The sequence below is a fragment of the Phacochoerus africanus genome, chromosome 8, assembly GCF_016906955.1.
Source record: "Phacochoerus africanus isolate WHEZ1 chromosome 8, ROS_Pafr_v1, whole genome shotgun sequence".
In the NCBI taxonomy this organism is placed as follows: domain Eukaryota; kingdom Metazoa; phylum Chordata; class Mammalia; order Artiodactyla; family Suidae; genus Phacochoerus; species Phacochoerus africanus.
This window is the reverse complement of record NC_062551.1, coordinates 51,076,575-51,081,121: the sequence shown is the minus strand read 5'-3', so window position 1 is coordinate 51,081,121 and position 4,547 is coordinate 51,076,575.

Here is a 4,547-nt window from a genome sequence, read left to right as displayed (position 1 = left end):
CTTTTGTGACCTCACCAGGAAAGGTGTGTGGCATCCCTTCCGTCTTACACTTTTGGTCGAAACAGTCACAACAAGCCAGCCCAGATTCCAAGGGAAGGGTTGTGGTCCCCTACCTCTTCGTAGGAAGAGTGACAAAAAAAAAAATTTGTGGCTGTTTTACTGTCTTAACAACCTCATGATAAACATGTATCATAATTTCCGTTCCTCAGAGCAGGAAATAGAGAGAGGCTCAGAGAGGTCTGGGAATTGTCCCACGATCAATCAGCTAGAAAGCAGTAAGCCAGGATTCAAACCCAGAGCCCACACTTTGAAAACCTTTCCAGATGCTTCCAGAAGCCAGGCTGTTGTCACCTCTCATGTCCTTTGTTCCTTCCCTCCTGGCTGAATCTGGTCAGGTGCTGATCACACGTGATTCTGGTGTCAGTTCAGAGACCAACTGCAATTCCATGTGAATTTTAGGAAAACCAATACTGCAGAACAAAACTTCAGTGAACACTCTGAAGTTCACTGGGTGACTATTGCTGTAGGGTAGACTCTCAGAAGTGGAATATCTGGATGAAAAGAGTACGCATGTATTACACGTTTTAATAAATATTGACATCCCAAAGATTTCATCAGTTTACTTTCTCTAACAGTGTTTGCAAGGGTCTCTTTTCCCAGTCCTGGGAATCAATCATTCACATTTTATTGCCCATCTGTGTGTGATGAACATTGGTGCCTCTATATTGTTTTAAATTGGAGTTTCCATTGTGGCTCAGCAGGTTAAGAACCTGACTAGTGTCCCTGGCCCTGCTCAGTGGGTTAAGGATCTAGTGTTGCCATGAGCTGTGGTGTAGACCGGCAGCTGCACCTCTGATTCAACCCCTAGCTTGGCAACTCCCATATGCCACAGGTGTGGCCCTAAAAAATATTTATTTATTTTATTTATTGTCTTTTTAGGGCTGCACCCATGGCATATGGAATTTCCCAGGCTAGGGGTTAAATCAGATCTATAGCTGCCAGCCTACACCACAGCTCATGGCAACACCAGATCCCTGACCCACTGAGTGAGGAAAAGGGTCAAACCCACATCCTCATGGATACTAATCAGATTTGTTTCCGCTGTGCCACAACAGGAACTCCGATATATTGTTTTAAATTGCATATCTATCACTAGTGAAACTGCCTCTCTTTTCCTAAGTGTTTGAAGATGACAGGCTTTGTGAATTGCCTGTTTGTGTATTTTATGAATTTTAAAAATTGTGTTATTTTTCTTTGTCCTGTGGCCTTCTAGGAGCTTTTGGTATGTCAGAGATTTTAAGCAGTTACTTGTTCCTAAGTGTGAGCCTTCCTCAATGCTCACGGTCCTGGGACACCGATGAGGCAGTGTTAGTGAATGGCCACCAGGGGGCGGAGTTTCCCTCAGCCAAGGACGAAAGATGATTTTTGTCTTTGGGAGGAATGGTCGGGGCATCTCCTTGCAAGAGGGCTTGCGGTGATTCCTTATATCATTTACTTCTTATTTTTGAAAGATTCCCTGGTTAACTAAGGGGACGGCCACTGTCATTTTCTCTGGGCCTCAGCGGTAGCATTGCACATCTAGGGGCTGTATAGAATTGTAGTTGAGACTAAGAATTGTAATGTGGGCTTCGGCATCAGACGGACGTGGATTCAGCTCCCAGCTCTTCCCCTTATGAGCTGTGCCGCTGGACAGGGACCTCTCTGAGCCTCCTTTCCTGCCTCTGTGTCATGGGAATGAAAACCCTCACTTAATTTGGATTAAATGCAGCTGGGCGGCAGGTTCTCACACATTTATTCACGAAACACGTATCAAGTGCCTACTATAGGCCAGGGACTGTCCTAGGCTTTGGGTGGACAACAGGGAGCAAAACAGACAGAAATCCCAGCTTCATAGTTCCTGTTGTGGCTCAGCCGTAACAAACCCAATTAATATCCATGAAGCTGCAGGTTCGATCCCTGGCCTCACTCAGTGGGTTAAAGATCTGGCATTGCCGTGAGCTGTGGTGTAGGTCGCAGATGCGGCTTGGATCTGGCACGGCTGTGGCTGTGGCATAGGCCAGCAGCTGCAGCTCTGATCCAACCCCTAGCCCGGGAACTTCCATATGCTGCAGGTATGGCCCTAAAAAGAAAGAAAAAGAAACCTCGATCTCATGGGGCTGATTTTAGAGGGAGGCACATAAGCCACAAGCACAAGGCAGAGAAGGGACGTCAAATAGGAATGAGTTCTTCGAAGAAAAACAGCCAGAGAGGCGGGTACGGAGAGAGCTGGGGTGCCCAGAGCGTGGTCAGGGTATAATCTGGTGAGACTGGCACCAAACCCGAGTTGAGCCGCTCACTGCTCAGAAGGCCGGTACTTTAAAGATAAGTGTCGGTGGAAAAGGGAACGTTGCTTTCTTCGGGAGGCCAGCGGCCTGGGGAGATGGACTGACCTAGTCTTCAGGCCACCATCCGGATGCCCATTAGGAGAGGAAGCTTTTAAAGGTGGCATCAGGGAGGGGTCAGTGCGTGCCCGGTTCTCAGACTGGATGACATCAAGAGGTGGCTTTGAGCAGCATCCATCGCCAGTCCGGGGTCCACGTGCTTGCGGTCCGCAGTTTTCATCTGGTGGGTTTTGCTTCCTGTAACGACAGGGTAGGAAGGCGTGTCAGGCCTTTATCGCTTCCAGGGAACTGAGAGTTGGCTGACTCTTTTATGTGGCTGGTTTAGAGTCTAAATTGTTACCAGTTTAAGTTTCCTGGCCCAACAGCTATATTTTGTTTCTCCATCTTTGCATTTTCTTTTCCTTTCTTTCTTTTTCTTTTTTTTTTTGGCCATTCCCACAGCATGTGGAAGTTCCCAGGTCGGGGATCAAACCCATGCCACAGCAGTGACCCAAGCCATTGCAGTGACAATGCTGGATCCTTAGCCTGTTGCACAGGAGAAGTCCATCTTCCCATTTTCTGATTATTACTTGAGCCAGCCTTTTGAGACTCAGGGCAAGCCTGGGAAACCAAAGATTTTCTTTCTCTCTCTCTTTTTTTTTTTTGTCTTTTTGCCATTTCTTGGGCTGCTCCCGCAGCATATGGAGGTTCCCAGGCTAGGGGTCAAATCGGAGCTGTAGCTGCCAGTCTACACCACAGCCACAGCAACGTGGGATCTGGGCCACATCTGCGACCTACACCACAGCTCACGGCATTGCCAGATCCTTAACCTGCTGAGCAATGCCAGGGATCAAACCCACAACCTCATGGTTCCTATTGGATTCGTTAACCACTGAGCCATGATGGGAACTCTGACCAAAGATTTTCTATAAACAGGAGGATGTGGCCGGGTCTGTCCTGGGGAAGCTTGGTGTACCCGGGAAGGCCTCTTTGAAGAGGTGACATCTGAACAGGAGCCTGCATGAGGTGAGAGAGAAAGCCTGTGGATTATCTTGGGAAGAGTGTTTGGGGCAGAAAGAAAAGCTGGTGCAAAGGTCCTGAGGCAGGACTGTGCCCTGTGTGTTTATAAAACAGTGGCGAGGCAGTGGGGCTGGAGTGGAAGGAGTGAGGGGAGAAGTAGGATAAGGGGCCTCTGTTACGTGGGGCCTTGTGGGCCACTAAAAGGACGGTTTTTTTTTGAAGTTTCCAGGCTAGGGGTCGAATTGGAGCTGCAGATGCCTGTCTTTGCCACAGTCACAGCAACGTGGGATCTGAGCGGTATCTGCAACCTACACCACAGCTCATGGCAACGCCGGATCCTTAACCCACTGATTGAGGCCAGGGATGGAACCTCCCGGCATCCTCATGGGTACCAGTCAGGTTCATTTCCGCTGCACCACAACAGCAGCTCCATAGGGACATTAGCTTTTATGCTGGGTGAGGTAGGAGCCCCAGGAAGCTTTTGGCCAGGAGAGGAACCTATACCGGCTTAGGTGCTGATAGGGTCCCTCCGGCTGGCTTTATTGTGTGGAGCAGACAGTGGAGGGTGGGGCAGGATCAGGGAGCCCAGTGGGAGGTGACTGCAGAGCGCCAGGCGGGAGATGCTGGTGGCTCTGGTGGCGCTGGTGAGAAGCAGTCGGATTCAGGAGGGATTTGAAAGCTGAACCACAGAAGGCTCCTGAGAAAGGTTTGTTGTTGTTGTTGTTGTTTTTTAAGGGCCGTCCCTATAGCATCTGGAAGTTTCCAGGCTAGGGGTCCAATCAGAGCTGCAGTTGCCTGCCTCCACCACAGCCATAGCCACGCCAGATCCAAGCTGCATCTGCGACCTACCCCACAGCTTGTGGCAATGCTGGATCCTGAACCCGCTGAGCGAGGCCAGGGATTGAACCCGTGTCCTCATGGATACTAGTCCGGTTCTTAACCCACTGAGCCACAACGGGAAGTCCAGTTTCCCTATTTCGGCAGCAGGACGGAGAGCTTCCAGCAGCCCCTGCTGGTGTTCTCCTACAACAAGAGCATCCAGGGCGAGCAAAGGGCATGCGTCCCTGACCCGGGACCTGGTCAAAGATGAGGAGATAACGGGACATCGCACCGTCGTAAACTGAGGAGGGCCATGCCCGCCTCTCCTGGGCTGGCTGCCAGTGCCAC